We start from the raw sequence: 22,287 nt of genomic DNA, 5'->3' as shown, positions 1-22,287 counted from the left end.
ATTTCCCTGTTCTTTTCAAAGGACCAGAGGTTAACAAAGGGTTTAGTTCAACTCTGGGAGGCAAATCGGTCCAGCGGCTTTAGGGGACAGCAGATCTGGAATTAAAATGGAATTTCTAGAGTGCCCTGGACCAGCTGTTGTTTTGTTTTGGCTCCCAAAGTTTCTGCAGGGCGTTATCTGTGCCCTGGGGCGCCGTGAGTGAGAGATGCTGCACAAGCACCGACATTCATTACCCTGCTGCTGTCAATGTGCGCCAGTGGCCCAGAAATCCACATCTCCCCTTAACAGTGCGGCTTTTAAAAGAGGATTTGCATTTAAGAACACACTGCTGAGAAATGCAGAACAATAACTAAAAGGGGCAGTGATGGGTCAGAGCAGCTCGGGGCAGTCTCGGAGCTGCTCCTCACAGGGAGGTTTGTGGAACTCAGCCTGTCCATCGCTGACTTCCCAGCCAAAGTGGTGTCCCAGACTTCTCCATCGAGTGATGAGGTTTGTTCATAAATACCATATTCACCTGGGTTTCATCATTGCCCTGCAAGCTCCACAGGGTCCGAACGTGGCTGTCAGTCAGCACCAAAGGAACTTTTCAGACGTGTAGGAACGGACAAATCTTCTAAAATACCCTTTACAGCATCCCCGGCCCCATTAGAGAGCGATACCTCCCCTCAACTCCAGCCTGTTTTCCTAACTCCCGAGATCTGGAATTGGGAATTTCTGCCTGCGCGGGCGGCGCTGGGAGCGCTCGGACCGAAAGTTTTGTCACAGTGCCACCCGGTGGGGTGTGAGAGCCCCGGAGTGCCCGGGGGCAGCTGGGGACACCGGGACACCGGGAATTCCAGCCCTGCACCGGGACACTGGGACACCAGTAATTCCAGCCCTGCAATGGGACCGGGACACCAGGAATTCCAGCCCTGAAATGGAACCAGCTCTGGAAAACACCAGGAATTCCAGCCCTGCACCAGGACCGGCTCTGGAAAACACCGGGAATTCCATCCCTGGAATGGAATTGGGACCGGGACACCGGGAATTCCAACCCTGCACCAGGACCAGCTCCAGAACTCAGAGAATTCCAGCCCTGCCTTGCAGACAAGGAGCAGATGGAGACACTGGAGGGATTTGGGTTCTGCAGGACTCCCTCATTCTTAGCATACGGAAAAAATAAACTCATTATTGCGAAGGAAGCACAACGGGGGAACATTGGAAAAATTGGGCACAAAAAGTGCAGGAAAGGGAAGCAGCAATGCACGAGGCACACCCGGGCATTCACAGCTCAGCGCGCTGCCTCCCTCCATGAGCACGGCACTCACCCTGCGCTGCCCGGCACACGGAGCCAGCTCTGGGCTCCTCTCTAGGCAGCGAGGCCCCGTGAGCCTGCTCTGGGCTCCTCTCTAGGCAGCGAGGCCCCGTGAGCCTGCTCTGGGCTCCTCTCTAGGCAGCGAGGCCCCGTGAGCCTGCTCTGGGCTCCTCTCTAGGCAGCGAGGCCCCGTGAGCCTGCTCTGGGCTCCTCTCTAGGCAGCGAGGCCCCGTGAGCCAGCTCTGGGCTCCTCTCTAGGCAGCGAGGCTGGGTGAGCCAGCTCTGGGCTCCTCTCTAGGCAGCGAGGCCCCGTGAGCCTGCTCTGGGCTCCTCTCTAGGCAGCGAGGCCCCGTGAGCCAGCTCTGGGCTCCTCTCTAGGCAGCGAGGCCCCGTGAGCCAGCTCTGGGCTCCTCTCTAGGCAGCGAGGCTGGGTGAGCCAGCTCTGGGCTCCTCTCTAGGCAGCGAGGCCCCGTGAGCCAGCTCTGGGCTCCTCTCTAGGCAGCGAGGCTGGGTGAGCCTGCTCTGGGCTCCTCTCTAGGCAGCGAGGCCCCGTGAGCCTGCTCTGGGCTCCTCTCTAGGCAGCGAGGCCCCGTGAGCCAGCTCTGGGCTCCTCTCTAGGCAGCGAGGCCCCGTGAGCCTGCTCTGGGCTCCTCTCTAGGCAGCAAGGCCCGGTTCTGCACCGGCAGCATGGCAGTGCTGCGAGCCCCAGCACACACCCGGCTCTTGCACCGCCTGCCGCGTCCCCGGGACAGGTGCAGCCCTGGTCGCTTGTCATCACCTGTCCCAGGTTCAGAGCGAAGCTCTGTGTCTGGCCCACCCCGCACAACGTCACCGCTGCTGGGAAACCTCGGCACGCAGCTGCGGCCGGGACTTAGGGACTGGGGCATCTTCATTTTGTGAGTTAGTTTAATTTTCTGTTTCTTTGCGGTGGAGCCCGAGACTTCTCTGGAGGTTGGTCTGTGCAGTAGTCGATTGATTTCCTCCATTTCTTTCTTGGTTGACGCCCTCAGCTTCCTTTGCCGCACAAAACAAAAGGGAAATTCCCATCTCAAATGTAGATTTAGAGACGAGATTTTCTTGCGTACCCTTCCTAGGAGCTGCCTGGAAAACTGTGCTTCCGTGTTAAAGATCTGTGCTGAGTCTGCCTGTTCCAATGGAGTAATAAAAATATTTACACTCGTGCAATTTAGTTCAAAATTCTGAGTATCTCTGTGCTCAAAGTGTTTGTGTACGATAAGAGGTGGTAAGTGGTGAGTATGAAAAAAAACCCAAAACCATAATTGTACAAAGATTTTCAGATATTTCAATATTTAAAATCCTGCATTTTGTGTCTGTGCAAGGAGCAAGGCCATGTTCTGAGCAGGCACACGAGGAGGTGAAACACCTCAGCCTTCAGGCTGTAAATCAACCCCTAATTGTGGTTAAGACTATGGAGGGAGTTCATGTAGAGATTAGTTTAGGTCTAATTCTCTGGGAGTTTGCTCATTGATTTAAAAAGGACTCAGGTCATTGCTCCAGGGTTTCCTCATGAAACATCCGTGATCACAGCTGGATAAAGAATAAAGAATTAATTTATATAATGCCTAAGAGGAGACATCGAAATGTAAGCGGGGAATAAGAACCAACAGAGTCTGTCCTCGAGGTCCCTGTTATTAGCATTTAACACGTAGTGAGAATAAATAAATACAAAATGTGACATAAACAAGTCCTGCCTGCGAGGCTGCAGTCTGACAAGGAGGACAATAACAAATGCAAGAGCCAAAATCCTTGTTCAGGTGTGCTGGGGCCTTGGCCTGGAGGCATTGCAGAGCCTGGAGGAGGCAGAGAGCATCCACAGGGACCTCTTGCTCCATGACAGCAATTCCCAATTCCCAAATCCCAAATCTAAATCGTGCCCCTGGGGTGAGGACAGAGCCTGAGCCAAGCCCCAAGGACTTGGGGCAGGACCAGACTGTGACTTCCCTCCTCACCCACTCATGTCTCACAGAGCTCAGAACCTGCTGGGGAGAGACGTGGCTCTTGTCCAGAGTTCATTGTTGATGCATACATTCAATAGAGAATGTATCCATAAATAATCTTAATAAAAGATCAGATTAACTCTGTTCAGGTGTTCAAACACAGATACCATCTCCACACGAGTCTGCCTGGCTCTCTATCACCTCTGTGGTGTCTGTAGCTATAAATCTGAACAATCCATCCCCCCTTGGCTCCTGCCTTCCTCCTCCTGCCTGGACATCAGTGTTTTCAGGAAGTCAGAGCTTTGGGAGCAGCACTGCTCGGCCCTGTCCCTGCTGTTCCACTTGGACACTTCTCTGAGGAAATGGGATGCTCCAGGCTGCAGCACCAGAGCGGGATTCATGTGCCCTGGAAGAAAAAGAATTGACACCAGGAAAACTTCCAGTGCTGATTTAGGTGAGAACATCATATCCCTGTGAAGGGAGAGGGGCCATGGGCTCTTCAGCCAAGAACCTCTGAGGGCTGGAGAGGGACTTTGCCAAGGACATGGAGTGACAGGGCATGCTGGAGCTGGAGGACATGAGCTTTTCCTGTGCTGTGCAGGCAGGGAAATTTTGTTCACCAAGGATATTGTTGGCCACTCCTCTTCCTGACCTGAAAAATCCCATGTCAAGGATGCACAAATTAATACTACTGATAAAAATAAAGTGACACAAAGATGTAAGCAATCATATTCATTTGCAGTGGAAGGAAAAAAAAAAAGCCACAAATCCCAGAATGGCTGATGCCACATTAACTTTCCATGTGGCAAATAGAAACCTGGAAGTAAATGTGTTCAGAGAAACACAGGTAAAAGTTTCCAGTCTCAGCAGCACCCTCCCTTCATCCCATTCTTTCTTCCTTCCTTCCCTTAAATGCTCCAAGATCTGAATTTGTTCAGCAACCAGGAAAATATTTGTAAAGCCCATTTAATATTTACAGATGTTAGGTGGTGGAAGAAAGCTTCCTTTTGCATTTCCCAGCAGAGCCTCGAGCTCCATGTTTGTCACTGCGAGTTGCATCAGCAGGAGATGGAGGGGAGGCAGTGCCTGGGGTCTGCACCTGACAGCTCTTCCAGGAGATGATGGAGGAGCAGATTTCCCTCCCCGTGGACAGGGTTCAGGTGTACTTTGGATGGGCCACTGCCCTGAGAAGCTTTTCCTTCCCAAATAATTTATCTTTTGCTGCAAAATCCAAAATTAACTTTTCATTCCAGAGACAAGATTTTTTAAATAACTCCATGTTCTTGATCAAGGATTATCGATTCTGATTTTGAACCAAAGGGAAGTGAAGAAGGTTCAATACAGAAGCAGAGCTGCTCATTAACTCTGTGTTTAACAGAGAGGGCAACGTCTCTGACAGAGCAGCTGTAAACATCAATGCAGGCAAGTTTTAATGAGAAATTGGAGCTAAAGTTTAAAAGCTTTTAATAGTGAGTCTGCAAAGAGGTAATGTGTAGCTCAGAATGTTCTTGGGCACAGAGGGAGGAGGAGCCTTCACTGCTGCACCTGAGAGATGGATTTGTCCTGCAGGGATCCTGCAGGAGCTGCTCAGCTCCAGTGTCCAGAGCTGGAGCAGGAGCCTCGAGCTGGACACAGCAAAGGCACCACGGAGTCACACAGGGAGAAAGGGAAACCCACACAAAGAGGAGAAATGGGTGCCCAAAATCTTCGCCTGTTTTCACATTTGCTCAGGGGTATTTTATGCCCAATGTTCATGAATATTTAGCAATTTACTTTGACATTCTTTTGTAAATCAATTTTAACCTAGTGGGGAATATTTTCATAAACCCTATTTCAGATTGCAGATGTGAGTGCTCGTGCTGGAAGCCTCATTAGAAGCACTACCAGTAACATGCCATTAATGTGTCCGACAAAAAGAAATTAATTCTGAAGATGGACTGCAAATGAACTTCAGATCAAGAATTGTCTGCCAAAATTACGTTGTTATGAATTGAATAGTGAATACTGGCAATTTGTGAGAAGGAAATGAGGCAGGATGTATTGAATAAATTTCCTGTGGGTTTGCTGTGGTGGTGCTCGAGCTATTGCTGGGCTGAGTCTGGAGCTGGCTCTGCCACAGGAATAAACTCCTCGCTGTCGTGTCCTCACCTGGCATTTTCAGTGATCACAGAACCAGAGGATGTTCAATCCCACCCAGTGCCACGGCAGGGACTCCTTCCACTGTCCCAGGCTGCTCCCAGCCAGACGTGGAGTGCCCATCCTGGGGTGTGCCAGGAATTCCTGGAGGTGGCACTCAGAGCTGGGGACAAGGTGGGGATGGGCACAGCTGGGACTGGAAGGGCTGGGAGAGCTCTTCCAGCCTCAGAGGTTCTGTGAGATCCGGGGCCTGAGGGGGAAATGTCATTTCCCAGCATGGAGCCTGGGCTGTCCCTGCATTTCCCAGGACAGAGCCTGGGCTGTCCCTGCATTTCCCAGCATGGAGCCTGGGCTGTCCCTGCATTTCCCAGGACAGAGCCTGGGCTGTCCCTGCATTTCCCGGGTGGCTCCGTAGGTGGCGAGTGCCGCCTTCCCAAAGCAGCCCAGAATGAATCTCAGGATTCCCAGAGTGAATCTGTTCGGGATTCCTTTGGTGCTGCGGGGCTGGGCAGGGGCTGGGCGCGCTCATCCAGCCGGACAGGACATCCTAATCCTCCCAGCATCCTCCCAGCATCCTCCCAGCAGGACCGGGGTCACGCTGCCTCACCCAGAGCTCTCCAGACCACGGGCACCGCCATGGAGTGCAGGAAGATGAAATTCCCACATTCTGAACATCAGCTCCATCTCTGTTTGCTCCGGATTTGCAGATCCGCAGTTCTGCTGAAATAGGAAAACAAACCCAGTGAGAGGCTCTCAGCAGCCCCGAGATGAAATCACAGACGGCAGCACCACAGTTTGGACCAAACCTGCACATTCCTGACCATTTCAGCAGAATTATCCAGGGATGAATGAGCTCTGCACCAGGGCCAGGCTCACAGATTTACAGCTGATGGCTCCCAGTGATGGAACTGCCTTGGGGGAGAGAGAGACGTGTGGCAGTTCTGGGAATTTCTCTGCATCAACGGGAATGAACTGTCTGGGATTTTGATGAACAATATCTCCTTGCACTGTCTCCTTTCATATGGCATCACGCAGACATATCTGTGACCTTCACAGATGTCACCGCAGTAAAGAAAAAGGTTCGGTTTAAAAAATGAGCGTAGCAGATGCAGACCTGGAGTAAAACGTGCGGCCGCAGCAGAGTCAGCAGAGGGAGGCTGATTTACAGACCTGCTCCACCATTGCAAATAGTTTAAGTGAATTGTTACTGCTGTGCCAGGTCAGGGATCTGGTGATTAGACAAGGAAAGGCATGTGATTCATTGGAATATGGGAGCTTTCCCAGCAGGGGCAAGTGCTGTGCCTGGAAATGGGGAAGAGAACTAAAGAACATTTTTATGTGCTTTAAAAGTGGCACATGAGGATGTGCATTTAATTCTGCCCAATTAAAGGCACTCAGAGATCAAACTAATCCCTGCCCTGTTCCACACCTTCTGAAATGCTGTAATTCATAAGGATTCACCTTTCTGTGCTTAAATCGAGGGTGGGTAACTCTCCTGCAGAGCTCAGCATCACATTGCAGCCTGGGGGCTGGGCTTGGCCACATTAGGGACATTGTCACCAGCAATTAGACACCGGGGGAATATGACAAGGTCTTTCTGCTTTTCCTAAAAGAGAATCTCAGCCTGGGTTTTCCTGACTGCAAATATAACCCGGGGTTTATGAACAAACAAGCCTTTAGCTCACGTGTGACCATTTCATGTGGTTCTGGGTGCAGCCTGTGCTCGGCTTTCTTTCACAGAATCACAGAATCATTTGGGTGGGAAAAGACCTCTGCGATCATTGAGTCCAACCATTAAGTCTTTCTTTCTCAGAATCACGGAGTCCTGGGATGGTTTGGGTTGGAAAGGACCTCAAAGACCCCCCAGTCCCAATCCCCTCCTGTGGGCAGGGACACCTTCCACTAGACCAGGCTCTTCTCTGAGGGATTTGATTCTGGGAGCTCCTGCTGCTGTTCTCCTCAGCCTATAAAACACTTAAAAGATAATATTTTAATGAGCAGTTTAAGATTATGGACCATCTTTGTGTTTCTTATCTCTGAGTTTACTCAGCACTAAGATAACCCTAATAAATCCTTTCATTCTGCCTGAGATGTTTATTGGCTCTAATTGCTGACAGCAGGAAGGGGGGTGAGCTGCACCAGGGTGAGCTCAGCACATTTTACACCCCTGACAACTCAGGGTGCATTTCCTGAACACAGCAAGGACTCCTTGTATGGATTTGGGATAGAACAGAGACTGATGGCTTGAAAATAATGTGAATATTTATGGTCTGAGACCTCCTTTCTCACTGAGCTGTGCTGAGGTTTGGCACCGTCCAGCCCTGACCCTGCAGACCTTCCCCACCCCTCACAGTCAGTGCACATTCACTTCCCCACAACGGGCAGATGCACAAGGATGGAAATGTCCGCAGCAAAAAATCCCCCCCAAACACCTGACCCTGAAGGGCCACATCCCGTGGCACGAACAGTTCGGTTTTATTCTACTAAATCCCCAGCAGAAGTGACAAAATATCAGCTGTAATAATGCATCTGCTCTGAAACAGAGGGAGGTTTGTTGAAATGCATTTGCTGCTGTTGTGTGTGTGGCTCTCAGGGGACCTGGAGCATCACCAGAGCCCACACCGAGCACAGTGCTGGGGGTTTGCCTTCCCTGCTCCCTTCAAACTGGGAATCTGCTGCCATGGGGGTAAGGGGAATTACCCACAGGTGACCTCACCTGGCTCTGCTCTCCTGCCTGCTGCCAGCCTTGGAGGCTTCTTTTTTCTTTTTTTAATGAAGTTGTTTTCCTTACCTGGATCAAGAATTCTAAACCTTACACAGCTCCACATCCAAGTTTTAATTAAGATCAGCAGAGGACTTTGGAACTCTCAGATAAAAGCAGGCTATAAATGCAACAAATTCTATTTCTAAGAGGTGTCAGGCGAGATAAGAAAAGTCCCAATCCCCATATTTGCATTTTAAGGAAATTTGAAGAATCTGGGGCCTAAGTATATTCTTGGATATTTTTAGACCTGGGCATTTCAGTTTTGTTATTCAGGTCAAAACAACTCTCTACGCCCTTCACCTCAGAGGCATTTGGTCTGTGCTTTTGCACTCCAGCTTTCCAATCCCTTCTATAATTGTGGCAGCTATTTGGAGGGTAGGTGTGAATCCACATGTATACATGTTTGTAGGTCTAGTGTGACTTTAAAAATAAAGTTTCTGATGGTGCAAACACTTCCACATACCCTGAACCAGACGTAATTAATGCCATGGAGATTACGGAAGGAAAATAAAATGCATTCCTGGGGAGGATGGGACCATTCACTTACATCACCCAAGCAAGATTAACTGGAGATGTTTGTCATGTAAATGCTTAGCTGAGAAATTCCCGAGAAAGTAAACTCAGAACAAAAATTGCTCTTTTTCCCAGTGTCCATTTTGTTTTCAGTGCAGGGTTGTTTATGGGATTTTTAGAGTCATGCTGGAATTCTCTGAGACAGGGGGTGAAGTCAATGGAATTAAATAAACTCGGGTCCTGCGACTCTCATGTCAAAATCATTTTGGGGTGAAACTCTGAAAATCTGGGAAGGCCAAAGAGCCACACGTGCCAAGGTCCTTGGAGGGGGTGCCAGAGCTTTGAGTGCTCCGTGTCTGGAACAGGAGCATTAACCCTGCTGTGATTTATCTGCTGCACACTGAGCTTCTCACTGGGTTGCAGAATGCATCTGGACCAGCCTAATGAGCACATTCTTCACCATTAGAGAGGCTGTGGAGGGCTTCAAATATTTTGGACATGATTCACAGAGCCAAAAGGTCTTGTTTACTGATATGCTATTTATACCTAGCTCAATTAAACCTCTTTGGAAAGAAAAAAATTCAAGGATGCCAACACTGGCAGTGCTGTTGGAAGTGAGCATCTCCTCATAAAAAAGGTTAGAAAAACACCATTAATAATCCTGATAGACTCTGTTTATGCCCCAGTGTGTGTCCAAGCGCACCCAGTGTCCTGCCCAGTGTGGTTCTGGCAGCAGCAGAGATCAGGAGGGGTTTGGCCGTGTCCTGGTGCTGCTGGTGCCACGTGCCACATCCCTGGGGATGAGCTTTGCCACCAGCCCAACCCTCACCCTCCCTGGCAGAACTGGGCTGCCCCACAGCCTGCAGCAGCCTGAGGGGCCAGCACAGGGCTCAGGCAGCCCTGGGGCAGGGACAGAGCCAGACCTGCTCCCTCTGGGGGGCTGTGTTCTCCCACCCAGCTCTTTCCATCCCTGCCAGGCTCCCAGCCAGGTTGGAGGCAGCTCTGAGCATGCTGCTCTAGGGAAGGATGCTCATGGCAGAGGATGGAACCAGGTGGGCTTTAGGGTCCCTTCCAGCACAAACCATCCCAGTGCTGCATGGCTCTGCTGCTCCAGCTCCTTGGTGACCCCAGCCAGGAGAGGAGCCGTGAGCTCCCAGTGCTCAGGAGCTGCAGAGCCTGCAGGGATGGGGCTGAGGGCGGCTGGATGGGGCACCAGGCACACAGCGAGGGCCTGGAGGACAGCACAGGGGGACAGGAGCAGGCACAGCTCCACTGGGATCCTGCAGGGTCTCATTTTGGAGAGAAGGAGATGCCTGTTCAAAGGAGAAAGCCGGAGGATGTCACCAGAATCTCAGTTTCTTGGAAATGCAGGGCTTTTGAGAGAAGTCTGTGCATGGATTTCCATTTACATGGATGGATTCAGTGTCCTGCCAAGCGCTCTTTCCTGAAGCCTCCACAGCAGGGTTAAACTCCCCTTGACTCTCCCACCTTGCGTGTGGACATGGAGCAGCCAGGGCTCCCTGTCCCGTGTCACCAAACCTCACCCAGCCCTTGGTGAAGAGCAAGAGCCCGAGATGAGGAGGAGCGTTCCTGCGGCAGGGAGCGCTGGGAACACTGCCATGAAATATTGAGACGTAAATCAGGGGTGGAAAGGAAGCACAACAGCTTTTATAGAACACTTCAGGGTGATGTACTCATTAAATAACAAAGGTTTTTTTCCCTTAATACACTATTAACAAATTCCAAACCATCATATCTTTAAAAAAATTGTCCTCCGGTCGAGTGGAAAGTGAACTAATGTGGGCTTAGAAAGAGGTTGGGAGTGCAACAAATTATAAATGCTTTCTACTTTATCAGCATTACAGAGTACTATTAATTTTAAAAATAGCTTCTAAAAACATACATGGCATACCATAACGGAGATGGCTGGGTTTCAATACATCATCCTGACGACTCTTTCCACAGCAATGAGTTATGCAGACACTGCTTTGCAAATACGGCATGTAGGGGCTGCAGGGAACGTTCAAGAAGGCAGCTGTGTCTTTGGCTTCAGGATGGGGCTGGGCTGGGATTCCCAGCAGCAGCGCTCAGGGACGAGCTCTGTGTGGTGGGATGTCCCTTCCCTTCCCACCACGCAGTGTCCCTGTAGAACATCCATCATCCCATCCAGAGCTGGAATCAGCCCTCATGCACATTCTGAATGGTTAAAAATAAAGAGGTTCATGGCCAGTGCTCTGTGACTGAGCAGCTCCTGAAGGGCTCAGGGTCCGGTGCTAATTGGCACCAGCGTCCTTCCAAGGGCTCTGGGTCTCTCACTGATGGGGGAGGCAGTTTCCATAGCAAAGGCTGTTTTTGTTGGCTGCTTGCAGGAAAGGGACACATAAACCCTGACTGGGGCCACAAATGAGTTAGAAAAATCCCTGGGTAGCTCTAACTTACACTCGAGTTTGTTTGCTTGCCTTTTTTTCGTCCCTCGGGCTGCACAGCTCCTTACTCCTCACAACGCAGCAATTACAAATATGAGGGAGGTCAGAGGCCCCTTCCCCACCCCTGAGGCTGGGGTAAAGCTCTGCCTTCCCTCTGTGGGAAAGGAGCCCCAGGCCCAGCGTCCCAGACTCCAGGGGCAGCTGGCACCCTGGCATCCCCCTGGCTGCAGCTCTCTGACGATGGAATCCCCAGGAACATCCGTGAGTGACTGTGCCACCCCTGCAGCTCTCAGCCCTTCTCCAGCAGGCATTTCCAGCTGATTTGACAATTTCAGCCAAATTGCCCAAAGCCCCGAGGTCCCTCAGTGCCCAGAGCCCTGGGAACAGGACTCTGCTCAGAGTTTGCACCATTTTACTGGGAATGCACTCTTGGGTTTCTCTCTCGTGGCCCCTTCCATGTGCGCTACAGCACCAATTTCTGTCCAAGAATCCTTCAGCTGGGACATTCCCAAATTTTCTTACCCAGTATTTACAGAACTATATTGTTCTTATTGTAACTTCCCTGGCAGTTAAGAATATTCTTTACAGAGCATGTGTGGGTTCCCTGCTCCTGTTTTGTTTTTTTTTTTTTTATTTATTTAGTAACTTAGGGCTATCCTTAATTTAATCACCATTTATTGGTTCCCTAATTCAACCCAAAAGACCAGAATTCATTGAAAGGCTGAAGATTCATTCTCTAAAGGAATTAGAATCATGGTCAGGCTGTAGTGGTAAGGTTGGCAAAGTCACTTATTTTATTATTTTATCACCTCTAAAAAAATAAATGTTCCTGCCTAGAAACGGCAAACTTCACCTCCTTGTGCCCTGGGCTGTCGAACATCCTTCCCTCAGGCATTCCCTCCTCCCTTTCTCCCAGCCCTGGCTCCTGGGCTAATGAGCTCTTGTTGCCCATGGGGAAGGTGGCAATGGGATCTGTGTGTGCTGTGCCCATGTCCAGTGGAAGGACCTGGGTCTGCATTCTCCCGTTCTCAGATGCAAACCCATCCACTTACATAACCCTGTTTCCTCTCTTGTTGGTGTGATTATAGAGATAAATAATTCTGCTGGAGCAGTGCTGTGTGAAATCTTTACAATGACAGGTACGAGGAAATTCCTTCGCCCAGATTTACCTCCACATGCTGCTGTGGAGCTCAGAGCTGTAAATCTGCTTCCTCTGTGGCCAAGAACCACATTCCAAACCCAGGAATGTGTTTGTGTGTGAGGCTGTGATGGATAGACACACACACCGTGGGCACAGCCAGCTACTGCCAGCCTGTCTTTCCTTTCCTTTCCTTTCCTTTCCTTTCCTTTCCTTTCCTTTCCTTTCCTTTCCTTTCCTTTCCTTTCCTTTCCTTTCCTTTCCTTTCCTTTCCTTTCCTTTCCTTTCCTTTCCTTTCCTTTCCTTTCCTTTCCTTTCCTTTCCTTTCCTTTCCTTTCCTTTCCTTTCCTTTCCTTTCCTTTCCTTTCCTTTCCTTTCCTTTCCTTTCCTTTCCTTTCCTTTCCTTTCCTTTCCTTTCCTTTCCTTTCCTTTCCTTTCCTTTCCTTTCCTTTCCTTTCCCTCCCCAATTTTCCCCAGTACTCCCTAAGTTCAATATCCAGCAATCCCTTCTCCAGATGATAGCCCAGCCCACGCTGTGAGCCATGAAATCCCCTTTAGCTCTCCTTCCCGCAGCGTGGACACCCCAGGCAGGCGATGCTGTCCCCGGTGCCGGGGGTGTTGGGGGTTCCCGTTTGCTCCCTGCCCTGTGCCAGCTGCAGATGACATGCTGGCCACTACCCCACATCCAGAACAGGCTGAGTCGAGCCCAGTACCAGCTGCAGCACTCTCATTTTCCCACTTTGTTATGATCAATTGCTGTTACCCAGGAGTGTTTCAGCTCCATCCTGCAGCAGACACGGAGGAGCGTTCTGTACCATCGTTCCCAGAGTGAGAGATCTCTCTGAGAACAACCAGGATTGTTTCTGCTCCCAGCAAATGAGAAGAGACTTTGCTTTTTGCACATGGCCGAGTTCTGTGTTCTGGCATTGTTTGTTTTACTGAGCCTACAGAACAGAATTAAAAGATTCGTGTTTTGCTGTTGTTTAGGCAGTAACTGAAGTGTGTCTTTCATTGGTATGAATTTCCCAGGAGAGGTTTCAGAGACCTACTCAGGGAACAGAAATAATTTCATCTTTTAAAATCATGAAACTTCTGCTCCTTTATTCCCAGCTAGAGATTTCCCTCAGAAATCACCAAGATGCTCAACCCATATCAGTCTTCCCATGTCCCCTGCCCAGCACCCCTGGCCATCTCTGCCAGCTCTGTTTCCATTTCCATTTCCCAGTTCAGCAGTGCCATCCCTTTTGGGGGGTTTCCATCCCCTCCCTGGTGCTCTGGGGACACAGAAGGGAGGGCACTTGGGCATTGGGGTGCAGGATGACCGGTCTGGAGCAGGACTGTTGGGAAGCAGCACCTGCTGTGTGCTGCTGGCAGAACCCAGGGGTGATTCTGGGGATCTCAAGGAGCAGCTCCCCAGAACGTGGCTCTGCTGTGCTGCCCCAGTGAGCAGCACCCTTCCCACAGAGCCCAGAGTGAGCCCAGGGAGGGCGTCACCCAAAATCCCTGAGACAGCCTGGCTGCAGGGAAACAAGAGTGGACACAAGATGGGTTTGCCACATCCTGAGCCTGACCCTGGGCTTCGTGCATCCCCTCGTGGGGAAATGTCCTTCCCAGTTGTGCTTCCCTCCATCCCACTGGGACCCACAGCACAGCTCCTGGAGGCAGCACCCAGCCAAGGATGGAGAATTTCCCCCAGACAGGTTGAGAGTTACAGCCCCTTAATCAAATTAGTGACAACATCTGAGTGGGAGACGAATGAGCTGGCAGCTTCTGAAGAGTGACAATGAGGTAATAAACAAGATTAACACAAAAGTAATGGAGAAATGGAGATAAATATGGGGCATGTCCATGAAATGTCAGAAGGGTTGCATGCCAGACTTGGGCAATGTAGTCACATCTTTTGTAGCCATACCTACGTTGAATCACAGCATAACCCCCAAGCACTGCTGCCAGGGGTGAATGATCTGCTCTGCCACCGATGGCAACACAAAGGGAAGGAACTCACTGCAACGGAGCTGCTAAGCAAAGCTGCTGCTTTTACAGGTTTGGAAAGGACCTTCAGCTGCCAGAGGATGCAGGCAGGGACAGGGACAGGGACAGGGACAGGGACAGGGATGGGACAGGGACAGGGACAGGGACAGGGACAGGGACTGGGACAGGGACAGGGACAGGGACAGGGATGGGACAGGGACAGGGACAGGGACAGGGACAGGGACAGGGACAGGGACAGGGACAGGGATGGGACAGGGACAGGGACAGGGACAGGGACTGGGACAGGGACAGGGACAGGGACAGGGACAGGGACTGGGATGGGACAGGGACAGGGACATGGACAGGGCAGGGACAGGGACAGGGGCTGGGCTCACATTTTGGGCACATGAGCTCATCTCAGGTGAAATCCTTTAGTGCCCTTGCTGCTGTTTGAGCAAATAATGGGAAGTGTCCCCTGGGAGCTGTCACTGTCACCACCAAACACAGCCCTGTGGCACAGCCAGGCCCCTCATCCTCACGTGCTCTTCCAGCCCCTAAGAACATTTGATAAACTGTAGCTAAACTATCAAAAAATAAATGCTTTCTTTTAAATCCATAGCTGTTTTTTGAACTTGTGAGCAACCAGTTAAGCTGGATGGATTTAGAGAGGCCCTACAGTGTTTTTCTGTTGAAATACCAGATGATAAACACAATTTTTCTTGTGTCCCTGCAGAAACAAGACAGCCTGGGGTAACATAAAATGTTCCTTTACTTCTTTCTGACAATGGCCCATTTCTTCTTTTAGAGTATGATTAATATTTATTACTACAGTAAATGGCAATTTAAATATATGTTGAGCCCTGCAGTGTATCATTAATTTAAGGAAACAGGACAACTCCTATCAAACCACAATGGGTCCTTCTGCAGTGAATTATGGGGGTGATCTGGCAGCCTTTTCAAAGCAGTTCCTGAACCCCATCCCATGCAGCAGCAGCTCTTTCTGATGGCCCCTGGCACCACGCGGGCAATCCCCAGGTGAGGTACCTGTGTTACTCACTGCAAACAGCAGCAAAATAATCAGCAAGTGGGAAAACATAAATATCCATGTTCTCTTCATGAAGGCTTTGGAGAGAAGTCCTCCATCCTTATCCATCCCGGTCCATCCAGCTCCATCCTGATCCATCCTGGTCCATCCTGGTCCATTCCAGGTCCATCCTGGTCCATCCAGGTCCATCCTGATCCATCCTGGTCCATCCTGGTCCATCCTGGTCCATTCCAGGGCCATGCTGGGGCAGGACTGCTCCGTTTGTAAAAGGCCACTCATAATTTCTTCCAAAAGAGGGTTTGGAGATGGGAGAGAGACCTTTGTGGCCAAGTTTCAATGAAGAAGATACTTTGCAGAGGAGGAATCTTTGGGTTTGACCCTTTTGCTCTTTGAGATTCCTGAGCTGTTTTCAGATGTGCCTTTTGGAAAGTTAAAAGAGGGCTCTTAGTGTCAAAAAGAAAAACAGTTTAATCCATAAAACTACATGCCAGATTCTAAAGAGGAGCATCAGATAAGGTTAGTCCTCCTTTGCTAATGGTTCTATTTTTCAACTGCAATGATCTGCAAAACCACTTTTGTTCCTTTTGCACTCTTGCATTTCTAAGATTTCTCCCTGGTAGTAAAGTTCCTAATGTCATAACATTTCAGTCTTCAAAGACAACTCCAAGGCCCTGACACAGACACACACACAGAGGTGTCACAGACACTTGCCCATGGTTTATTTACCTGTACTTTCCATCCCAGCAAGGCCGCGGGCTCTCGGTCAGCAGGACCCTGTCGTTTGTGGGCTGAAGGATTCACAGCCCCAGGACAAACCCTGAGTCCAGCACAGCTGCACTGCAGCTCCAGCAGCACAGCTGCATCCCGTGGTCATGTCTGCAACAGCTGCTTTTGGTGTGCTCTGCCACCCTCCCCACGGCCTCTGCCTCCAGCACCTCCATCATCTTCATCCTCCCACACCCCCTTCACCATCCTCTCTTCCTCCAGCACCTTCATCATCTTCATCCTCCCACACCCCCTTCACCATCCTCTCTTCCTCCAGCACCTTCATCATCTTCATCCTCCCACACCCCCTTCACCATCCTCTCTTCCTCCAGCACCTTCATCATCTTCATCCTCCTACTCCACCCTCATCATCTCCACCACCCCCATGATCTCCACCCCGTTCCAGCCCTGTGACTGGCCCGTGCCCTCCAGATGCATCTGCTGATGTTTAACAGCCACAGATGCCAGCTAAAGCAGAACCTCACCCTGAAATGCCCCTTCTGGGACATCTTTTCTTTGTGTCCACCCAGCTTTCTCAAGAGGTTTGGCATCCTCCAGACTCAATCTCCTCCCTTCCCAGATTTGCCCTCGCACCAGGTGGGACAAATTCACTCCTGGGCAGAGGCCAGCAGGACAGAGGATGCCAGCCCTGTGATGGAGATGGGACATGGAGCCCCGTGACATCCTCAGCACCAGGAAAGGCCAGCACCAGGCACAGAGCTCTGCCCATCTCAGAGCAGGAGGGTCCCACAGCAGCCTGGCCATGGCTCCCCAGACCCTGAGCAGCCTCCAGCTGGGTTTGGGCAGTGCAGGCTGGCCAGCCCCATGTCCCCAAAAACAGGAGCTGGCTGTGCCAGACCACCCCCATATCCCCAAAAACAGGAGCTGGCTGTGCCAGACCACCCCCATGTCCCCAAAACCAGGAGCTGGCTGTGCCAGACCACCCCCATGTCCCCAAAACCAGGAGCTGGCTGTGCCAGACCACCCCCATGTCCCCAAAAAAAGGAGCTGGCTGGCACCAGCCGTGTCCCGACAGGTTCCCCTGAGCAGCACAGCACAGGCAGGGGTAAAGGGAGTCCTTGACTCAAAATAAAAGGGCAGAAAGTTAATTCATATTCTTCATGAGCATTGTGTGTCATTTCTCACTTTACAGACAGGCTCGCAGAGTTCCATGACTGCTCCGTGATTTCAGATGCTTTACTCACTACAAATAATCTCTTGATGATGAAACCAACTGCGTAAACTTTGGAAGAAAGACCCTGCATGAATATAGCCAAATTAGGAAAGCCCTCCCGTAACAGCTGTGTTCAAAACCACACGTATTGCTGGTTTATTTTTTAATCTACATTACTGAATCTATTTTTGACTACAAACGGGATGACTCATTTGATCACGACCAGTGAAAAAACAAAGTGTGTGTGTCGCCACAAAATATTTCTTAGAGTTCATGCAGTATTTTCTTTCCTTCCTACTTCAGTCCCCTATCTCTGTAAATCAACCAGAGGTAAAAGCAGCACACACAAAAATTTAGGTTATCTTATTCAATATTTAATAGAAAAGGAGCTGCCTGGATTTAACTGGCCTTTGTCTGCCTTTTTGATTAGTTTCCTCCATTTATTTTCCTGTCATTTCCCTTTGATTGCTCTGCTCTGACTGAGGATCCAGGAGATGAAAATTTCTTCAAAATATTTCAACCAAATCTGTAGCTATACTACTACAGAAGGGGGGGAAACACTTAACTGAAAGCAGCTGCAGAGCCATATTTTCTACTTCATTTATCCCTTTATGTTTGTACGAAAGAGAAAAATCAAAAATTAGCCAAGAATGTAATACCTCAGATTGTCTCCCTAGAAAACACTGCAGGGTTTGCAGTAATTCCTTTAAGCACAGCACCAGCCTCTCTTCCTCCAGCACACAGAGGGGTGAAAGCCCCATCCCAGAGGTGCTGCTGGGCTGGTCCCTGCTGGCACCTCAGGGCGTGCTGGCTGCTGCCTCGCCGACCCACAGCATCAGAAATATTCATCAGTCCTGCCCATTTCTATTATCTGTGGGCCAGATTTTTCATTTGGATTAATCAAGGAGCCATTCAAGCAGCTCTTTTGAATGGACACTCATGGATGTGCCTGGAAGCACCAGAGCTTCAGTCGGCTGGGGAACAGCAAACCTCACCCCCAGCTGCCAGCTTCCATCCCCTTCCTCCAGAGGTGCCTTTTATTTCTTCACAACAAAGCAGGTCGTTGTCAACATCAATTCCAGGCAGAGGTTTGGTCCTTTCCTGCACGTGGGATTCCTGAGGGAATCACAAAATCCACAAGAATCTCTGTCTGTGCCCCCCACTCCGTGTCTCCCCTGCAGCCAGGCTCCAGCCTCATCACCTGCCCTGTGCAAGCCTGGTCCCCAAAGGCTCCCTCTGTGCCCAGCCAGGCTCCCAGGTGCCATCCTGACCAGGAGACACCTACAGCTTCAGGAGGTGCATCAGGGACAGTGCTGCTCTCACAGGTGACCTCAAACATCCCTCCCTCACCTGTCCTTAGTGACTCCAATGAGCTCCTGCCCCCAGAGCCAGACTGCTGTCCCCAGGGTCAGGCTGCTGTCCCCAGGGTCAGGCTGCTGTCCCCTGGATCAGACTGCTGTCCCTAGGATCAGACTGCTGTCCCCAGGATCAGGCTGCTGTCCCCAGGATCAGACTGCTGTCCCCAGAGTCTGGCTGCTGTCCCCAGGATCAGGCTGATGTCCCCAGGATCAGACTGCTGTCCCCAGGATCAGACTGCTGTCCCCAGGATCAGGCTGCTGTCCCCAGAGCTCAGCACACCCCGAGGAGGCCCTGTCTGGTGACCCCCCTGCAGGGATGGTTTTGTGCTGATAAAAGCTGCCAGTGAATCAACAGGAAGCTGAAATTCCAGTTCTCATAGCTGAGCATCTCTGCCCGTGTGGCAGCCAGTGACGGGAATGACTCCTGCAGGGATCAGCTGTGTTTAGTCACAGGATGATTCTGTCTCTTCCTAGCACAGAGCTAAGTATAGCCCAGCCTCGGAACTCAGCAGTGATCCCCTGCTGGCAGCCCTCCCACGGCAGGGCTGCTCTGGGAGTGCCTGGAGCTCACCTGAGCCTCCCCTGGAGCTCACCTGTCCTGGGGCTCACCTGTCCCTGGAGCTCACCTGTCCCTCTCCCCAGCTGCCCCACTCTGCCAGGACACTGCAGCACATTTCATCCTCAGGGATGTTTACAGGTGTAAAGGCGTACAGGTAGGAATGGTACCTGTACCTGTAGGAATGGTTACAGGTGTCTGTACCTGTGTATTGCAAGGCTGAACCATTCAGAAACCCGGGAACTAAACCCGTGCAGCTTGGCTGCATCTCCCATCCCAGGGAGCTGTCACCACCAGGAACAACCTGCCCTTGGTGTGGTGTGCCTTCCCACTCTGCCTCCATGTCACTACCACTTGCCATGAGTTATTTGCGCTACCATTAATTACAACTGTTCAGATGTGTCTTTATTGTCAGTGGAAGCATCTAGAAGGGTTCTAACTCTTATTCCAGTGTTGGGTTTGTCCTGCGGAAAGGCCTTGGCTGCTCGGGAAGGACCCAGTCCTGCTCAGCACCCTGAGCTGTGGGGGCACAGCTCTGCAATTTAAAATTAACCAAACAAACAAACCCCACCCAAATCTGTCACTCTTACATGTCACATCTCCCTGCTAGGTGGATTTACCCCCCCACAAAAAACGCTCCCTCCACTCTCATCCAAGGCATGAGCTCAGTTCCTGTGAGCCTGGGAGGCGATGGGGACCTGCCGGTGTCCCTGCGTGGGTGGCAGCGTGGCAGTGCCACTGCTCCTGCCGGGTGCTGGCCTGTCACCCCGTGCCCGTGGCGCCCTGCAGTCCCTCGCTGAGTTCTTTCCTATGTCCCAGGTGGCCACGTGCGTGTGTGCCTTGGGAAAGGCAGATAATGTCACCCCATTGCCATGTCAAACCTTTCCCGGGGCTGCCAAGCCCTTCATGAGCTTGAAAAACAATATCCCTGTGCTGTTTGTTCTCTCTGCTCACTCCCAAAATGCCTCTGGAAGGTCAGGTTCGAACACCCTCCCTGAAGGAACTTTATCTCTCCAGAATTTCTCTTCTGCCATTGCTTTTTAACCCAGGTTTTTTTTTTTTTTTTGAGGATGTTCAAATACCTCTTCTAAAAATGTTCAGACGTTCACTCAGACATTCACTCAGGCTGCCAGCCCCCAGAGTCCTTGGCCTTTTTGCTGTGCCCAGCCAGCCTCACCAAAGCATTGTGAGCAGAGAATTCACTGCCCCAGCTGCCCCAGCATGGACATGGCAGCACCCCCCTCAGCTGGGAGCAGCAGCAATCCTCCTCTTCCTCAGGAGCAGAGCAGGGGCTGGGGACAGGACACACAGTCTGTGCTGCCTCAGCACCAGCTTTTGCTGCTTTTCACTCATTTCCCTTTCCACAGGGCTGCTGTAAATTCTATCCCTTCATTTGGAAAACCATATCCAGCTCCATATGACCCTGGGATATCTGTTTGCCTGCTCCCCTTCTCTGCAGGAATGCTGCGAGAAATTTCAGGAAATAAATGTACCAACAAGGGAGAAATTAAATCAACAAGAGTTTAGGATTTTTTTTTCCAGATTGTAGATTTAAGGAGCCAGTTTGGCCCTGAGCTGGGGTTGTACTCCTAGATCACAGATCATAACAGGCAGCTGGATCCTGGTTTGCGTTATTTCAGGGCTTTTCCTGGACTCAGGCACAATGAAGAAGGGAGAATGGCTGGGGCCAGTGGGAAATGGGGAACCAGGAGAGTGAGCTGGGAGCATGTGGAGCCCTCTCTCCCTCACCTGCACAAAGGGGCTTTGTGCTGGACCTCTTGGCCTCAGCAGGAGCAGGCAGGAATGTTTGTTGGAGCAGGCAGGAATGTTTGCTAAAGCAGTAAAGACCTCACCGATCCATGTGAAAAAAAAACCAGCAACAAAATACAAAAGGCAATAGATTGTTATTCAGTGCTCAACATCCATTAAAATAACAAGAGAAACATGGTTTTGGACAGTTTCTTCTGCTAAAAACATTGTGTGTCTATCTGCCGTAATAAACTGCCCCAGCACATTTCTGTCCGATTCAGAAATCCATTTCCCTGTGCTTGGTGTCAGAGCCTGGGGATGGGAGGATGGTGGGGCAGAGGGACAGACAGACAGACGGACAGAGGGACAGACCCAGGACAGAGGGACAGGGGGACAGTCCCAGGCCAGCCACGACAGCAGCCTGGCTGGAGAGCTGTCAGCCCAGTGGGGGCTGCACGGTGCTCGGGTACCCCGAACCATCAGCCCCATCCCCGCCCTCCGCAGCCCGTTCTGCACTGCTGCCCCGGGGCAGGAATGCTCACAAACACCACGAACATCAAACACCACAAACAAACAAACAAACAAACAAACAAACAAACAAACAAACAAACAAACATCAAACACAACAAACAAACAAACAAACAAACAAACATCATACACCATAAACAAACAAACAAACACCATTCCTCCTTGCCCGGTTCTTTTGAACCCCAGGGACTGCGCGGTCCTAGCACAGAGCCCCAGAGTGCTTCGATCACTGACAAGGATGACTTTACCCGGTTCCATCCTGCCCTTCCACCGTGCCAGGCTGGTGCAAGCCCGGTCGGAGCGGGGCTCGGACACTCGCGGGGACGGGGCAGCCCCAGCGCTCCGGGCACCCCGTGCCAGGGCTCACGTCCCTCACAGGGAGCAACCCCGCCGCAGTGTCCCGTGTCCCGGTGCCGCCTCTGAGCCCGCTCCCCCGTCCTGTCCCTGTCCCGGTCCCGCTCCCGGTCCCGGTCCCGCTTTCCCTGTCCCGCTTTTCCCTGTCCCGCTTTTCCCTGTCCCGCTTTTCCCGGTCCCCCATCCCCGCCGCGGGCACGCGCCCCCCGCGCGGGCTCCCCCGCTCTCCATTGGCCAGCGCCGTTCGGGGGCGGTGCCCGATTGGCTGAGAGCGGCGCGAGGCCCCCGCGAGCGCCAATGAAAGGCGGCGCTCGGGGAGCGGCGGCGGCGGAGCGGGAGCGGCGGAGCGGAGGTGAGTCCGGGTCCGGGTCCGGGTCCGGGTCCGGGTCCGGGTCCGGGTCCGGGTCCGGGTCCGGGTCCGGGTCCGGGACACTGGGAATGATCCGCGCCCCGGGACAGCGGGAATGATCCGCGTCCCGGGAATGATCCGTGTCCGCGTCCCGGGACTGCGGGAATGATCCGCGTCCCGGGAATGATCCGTGTCCGCGTCCCGGGACT

This window comes from Cinclus cinclus, chromosome 12 (genome assembly GCF_963662255.1).
Source record: "Cinclus cinclus chromosome 12, bCinCin1.1, whole genome shotgun sequence".
Taxonomy (NCBI): Eukaryota; Metazoa; Chordata; class Aves; order Passeriformes; family Cinclidae; genus Cinclus; species Cinclus cinclus.
Note: the sequence above shows the minus strand (reverse complement) of the source record.